Source organism: Bos taurus, chromosome 6 (assembly GCF_002263795.3).
Source record: "Bos taurus isolate L1 Dominette 01449 registration number 42190680 breed Hereford chromosome 6, ARS-UCD2.0, whole genome shotgun sequence".
Taxonomy (NCBI): domain Eukaryota; kingdom Metazoa; phylum Chordata; class Mammalia; order Artiodactyla; family Bovidae; genus Bos; species Bos taurus.
In genome coordinates, this window is record NC_037333.1 from 63,626,079 (window position 1) to 63,632,136 (window position 6,058).

Sequence of the window (6,058 nt, forward strand, 5' to 3'; positions counted from 1 at the left end):
TCAGAATTTGAACAGCATTTAATTTCTCTCTGCTTAAATTTTCTTTTAGAGAAAGAACGCACTGGTATTTGTATATGTTGGAGGAATACTTTCAAAGAGAGAAATTATTCTTCAAGTATTTATGTCAACTGAATACTAAATAATACTGCAACCTACTTGAAAAACAAAACCAAAGCCCCAAACCAACCAAAAAACAAACAAACAAAAATCTTGCAAACCAAGGACTAGAGGAAGCCTCAGAAGAATATGGCAATTATACTGAAATGTAAAGATGCTTTGCTATATATTTTCTGGAGAGAGTTCTGACAGTGTGTACCAAATACCGTAAATTTATTCACATCTTTTGTCTCAACAATTGCACATCTTAAAATACATATAAAAAAATGTATGATGTAGCCACTGTTTTGGTAAAAGGAAACAGAACCTAAATGTTTAGCAATAGGACATTACCACTGACTGAATTGACACAATCACACAATAAAATATGATAGAGCCATTATAGTGATATTTATATATCTTTATTAATATGGAAAGTCATTCATAATTTGTGTTCAAGCCATAAAAAATTTATGGATTAGTATGCACATTGATGTTTTCATAAATAAGTGACTAGAAAAAAGTACCTCCAAATAGTCTAATTTTGTACGAATGTCCTGACTACTTTTCTTGCCAACTTTTTATGTCTTTGAGCCTAATTTATTGACTTCTTGCCCACAGTAATTCCTATGGGATGGAGGAGTTAAAAGGGAATTAGAATATGATCCATCCCTGCTTTAAAGATGCTTACCAATTACCAGTGATACAGATATTAAACAAACAAACCAAGAAATAGAAATATGCAGACTGCTAGGAAGTCTGCATAAACAGTGGGTTTAATTTTCACAAAGGACTTTCAGAGAGAAGACATTTACCTCCTTGGAATAAGAAAGAAAATAAGACTGTCTACTTTTGTAAACTTGAATTTATTAGGAATCACCTTATGTATTGATTGGATTTGTACCAATTTTTGAAAGTTAAACTTAATCCATTTTTTACTCTTCCAAAGTGATTTTCTTCTTTTGACCTCAGGAAATGGCAACCCACTCCAGTATTTTTGCCTGGGAAATCACATGGACAGAGGAGCCTGGCGGGCTACAGTCCATGGGGTTGCAAAGAGTTGGACACAACTGAGTGACTAAGCACATCACAGTACTATTCATTAGCTAACTCACTAGGTACCCAGCAAATAGCATATTTTTATATGCCTATCAACCTTTATTCTCAACATGATGGGACATTCTTTCAAAGAAAAGAGCCATATCTCTGACTCCTTACAGTTTATTATGGAATCTAATAAGTAACAGAGACTAAATAAATGGCCTGTCAAACAGAAAGCCACCATTCAAGGTTAGTTGCAACAGATATGGCATTCTATACAAAGACAATGTAAATATACATTATATATTTAGGAAAAAATAATCCCCCATACTCCTTTAGTTTTATGCTAAAAGAACTCCCAATGAAGATAATGTTTATACACATACTATTCAATACACCTAAGAGATGAAAGTCTCCAGGAAGACTGCTAGGGAGGATAAAATGTATCTTTGTAATCAGACACATCTGCATTGGAATTCTAGCTCCTAAAGTTCTAGCTATGTGACCTTAGCATGAATAACAATCAACATGGAGAAAGCAGTAGCAGATCTAAAATGTTATTAGTGCTACTGGGGGGGTTTCATGAGATAATTTTGCTAAGCACCTTAACTCCTTTATTTTTTCATTTTCATTGTAAATTTATTTTTAAATCAAGGAATATTTGACTTACAGTATCATATTAGTTTCCATTGTACAACAAAGTAACTTGAAATATTTATCAATTATATTTCATTAATAATTATCAATATTATTTATATTCACTGTTATGTCCTATATATACTTATAGTGTAAGATTTACAAATAGCTGTGCATAAAAAATCATCACTTACCCATGTCTTGCGTCTCCTGTCTTCCCTCTCACCACTAGTAACCACTAGTTTCTTCTCTGTATCTGTGAGTCTGTTTCTTTCTTGTTATATCCAGTAGTTCATTTTATTTTTCAGATACAAGTGATAGCATACAGTATTTGTCTTTGTCTGGCTTATTTCACTAAGCATAGTACATTCCAGGTCATCATGGTGCAAATGACAAAATGTCCTTTTTGATAGCCAAATAATATTCCCTTGCTTATATATAGCACATCTTCTTTATTCATTCATCTATTGATGAACACCTAGGTTGCTTCCACATATTGGCTATTGTGAATAATGCTGTTATGAATATTGGAGAGCATATATCTTTTTAAATTAGTGTTTTCATTTTCTTTGGATATATACCCAGGAGTGGAATCCTGGATCATACCGTGAGTCTATTTTTATTTTGGGGGGAATCTCCTTACTGTTTTCCACAGTGACTGTACCAATTTACCTTTCCACCAACAATGTACAACTGTACTCTTTCTTCCACAACCTCGCAAATAACATTTAACATTTGTTATTTGTGTGTGTTTAATCATAGCCATTCTGACAGATATGAGGGTGCTTTGTTTGGGAGCCCTAGCAAACTGATACAAATCTGTACTCAAATAACAGAAGACACTTTAAAACTTTAAAATTTCTATATCATATCATAGCCTACTCCTGGTTCTCTAATGCACAAACCTTAAAGTCTTTTAATGGATTCCCATCACACTTAGAGTAAAATCCCAAGACCCATAATACGGCAAGTGAGAACACTATGAGACTCAGATATTTCTTTTAACTCTTTTTTCTATCTTCTAGATCATTCAGATCCTGCTTTATTGGTCTTCTTTCTCTTCCTCAAACACACCAAATTAATCCCTACCTTAAAAATCATTTTATTTGTTTTTCCAACAGCCTGAATGACCTTCCAGTTATTTTCAAGTTCATTCTCATATCATTCTGGTTTCTTTAAATGTTATTATCACCTAAGAGAGGCTTTTGCTAACCACACTACCTAAAATGGGTACCCTCATATCATTCTCTATCTTTTTATCTGACTTTATTTCCTTTCCTACTACTTACTGCTGATGGATATAATTTACAGATATTCTCTTTACACATCACCTCCTTCCACTAAAATATAAAACCCATGGGAAGACGAACACTATTTTGTCACTGTTATAATCTCAGTGCCTAAAAATCACTTTGCAAAAGGTACGTACTTGAGATATTTTATAGTATTAAATGGTATCCCTTTAATAACATGAAAAGAGTTGCTGTATTTCATTTAATGAACATATAAAAGAAAGATGAGTTAATGTGTATTTTCTTGTGGTAAAACATAAGACATTTATGATAAAACATAAAACTTTCTCTTGTGAGCAAACAATAAAAATTACCCAAATCTAATCAACAGATTATGTTGGTTTTGTCACACCCACCTTGTCATATATAATTGATATTTAAGAAATCATTGGATCATCAATTACAGTTATTGGGGCTGTAACAGAATTTTATAACTTATTTGGTTCAACCTTCTTATTTACAGTCTTATATGAGAATAAAACTCAGTTCTGATCTTCGCCTGTCATTTAATAAACCAATGACCTGAGACAAATCTTTTAATACTACTGAACCTAACTGCTTCATTGAAAACTATGAATAATAATATTGGTCCTGCCTGTCACACAGGGTTATAGTTAGTTTTCACTTTAATAGTGCAGTTATTTTCTTATCTAAAAAGCATTCTGAAATAATGAGTGGCAGTGTGGCCTTAGTGACACTCCAGTCAAAATTGAGAATAAATACTGTTTCTGTTCTTAGCATTTCTATTGCTGTGACACAGTCCTCAAACTAGACACAGAATTTAATCCAAAGGAGTAGCATAATTGGAAATTATTGTACCATTTGATCTAAGGATATTTTATCTGATGTGATAAAATATTTAGTGACACTCATCAGATAATTGGCAGGAGATGTATTATGCATTGCTCTTCAAGGACTTAAGAGAATAGTCCATAGGACTTGCAAATTTAATCAGAAGGCAGGCACTGAGAAAGTCTAGCTAAGGTAAAGTCTACTGACCTCCCTAGGGAAGAGCAGTTGGAGGATACCCTGTGGAGAGCTGGGATGTTGTGTTACAAGGTGGACCACGGAGTGCAAGAATTACCTGGAGTGGGGACAAGAAGAGAATGATAAAACTTACTTTGACTTATTAAGAATTACAACTGTTCTGTACTGTCTATTGCCTCTTGAGAAATCATGATTTTATAGGGAATCTATGTAACTATTAAAGTGTAACAGTGGTGATATTCAACTGGAACAAAAGCAGTTTCCAAGATTATATTTTGAGATCACTTATTTGTACCTTTTCTTTCAGTTAGATATATTTAAATGTAAAATATCTTTTTAACACCATTTAAAGTTCTGAAGCAAAATGTAAAATTCAGGCATATGTATAAAATTTTAAACATATTCTTATTTAATAATAACTATAATTCAGATATTATAAATAAAAGACTATAACTAATCTTTAGAACAGAGTTATAAATATGTATATAGGGATGAAAGCATTATAATATTTTTCTCTTTTGTGCATTTAAATCCACATTCAAGCTTTAGCTCATATATATATATATACACACACACACACGCACATTTGAATGCTTGGTGTGGTATACCATTTATTAAGAATTTATAAAGGATGCAAATAATACTTAAGAAAAGAAATTGCCATTCATTTAACAATCATGGGCTTTGGTTTTGAAAAGACTTAAATTATATAACAGAATTCTGGTGATGAAGAACAGATTAGTTGCTGCCAAGAGTCTAGTTACAAGAACATGATTGAAGAAAGATGTAAGTTCCCAGAAGGTCCATTATATTAGGACCAACTAAGATTAAGAATCTTTATTTTGAAAAGAAGAAAATGGAAAGAAAATGCAATGAAAAGGGACAAAATGTATGAAAGGCAAGATATGGTGTACATGTATATGGTGACCATATTTCTGTTTTATAAAACAAGGGAATATCCTGTGAAACTCAAAAGGAATATATTTAGGATGCATAAAAACATCTATTTTCTCACAGAATGGACTTCCCTTGTGGCTCAGTGGTAAAGAATCTGCCTGCCAATAGAGGAGACGAGGGTTTGCTCCCCGGGTCAGGAAGATCCCCTGGAGAAGGAAATGGCAACCCAATCCAGTGTTGTTGCCTGGGAAGTTCCATGGATAGAGGAGCCTGGCAGGCTATAGTCCATAGGGTATCAAAAGAGCTGGTCATGACGTAGTGACCAAATAACAACCACAACAATTCTCATAGGGTATACTGGGGCTAAAGTGTGCTTTACCATGAGAGATATGATAAGAACAAATTGATACAGTCACTATGGAGAACAGTATGGAGGATTCTTTAAAAACTAGGAATAAAACTACCATATGACCCAGGGCTTCCCTGGTGGCTCAGAGGTTAAAGCATCTGCCTGTAATGCAGGAGACCTGGGTTCGATCCCTGGGTTGGGAAGATCCCCTGGAGAAGGAAACAGCAACCCACTCCAGTATTCTTGCCTGGAAAATCCCATGGACAGAGGAGCCTGGTGGGCTACACTCCACGGGGTAGCAAAGAGTCGGACACGACTGAGCGACTTCACTTCACATGACCCAGAAAACCCACTACTGGGCATATACACTGAGGAAACCATAATGGAAAAACATGCATGTACCTCAGTGTTGATTGTAGCACTATTTACAGTAGCTAGAACATGGAAGCGACTTAGATGTCTATTGATAGATGAATGGAAAAAGAAATAGTACATATACACAATCAAATATTCAGTTCAGTTCAATTCAGTTGCTCAGTCGTGTCCGACTCTTTGCGACCCCATGAACTGCAGCATGCCAGGCCTCCCTGTCCATCACCAACTCCCGGAGTCCACCCAGACCCATGTCCATCGAGTCAGTGATGCCATCCAGCCATCTCATCCTCTGTCATCCCCTTCTCCTTCTGCCCCCAATCCCTCCCAGCATTAGGGTGTTTTCCAATGAGTCAACTCTTCACATGAGGTGGCCAAAGTATTGGAG

At 34.9% G+C, this 6,058-nt stretch overlaps 1 non-coding gene across 1 annotated transcript; it reads left to right on the forward strand.

Moving 5' to 3' along the window:
• The first annotated feature begins 5,429 nt into the window (after nucleotides 1–5,429).
• Nucleotides 5,430–5,501, forward strand: TRNAY-GUA (transfer RNA tyrosine (anticodon GUA)). Its single transcript has one exon. It is a non-coding gene; the product is annotated as a tRNA-Tyr (tRNA).
• Nucleotides 5,502–6,058: the final 557 nt, after the last annotated feature.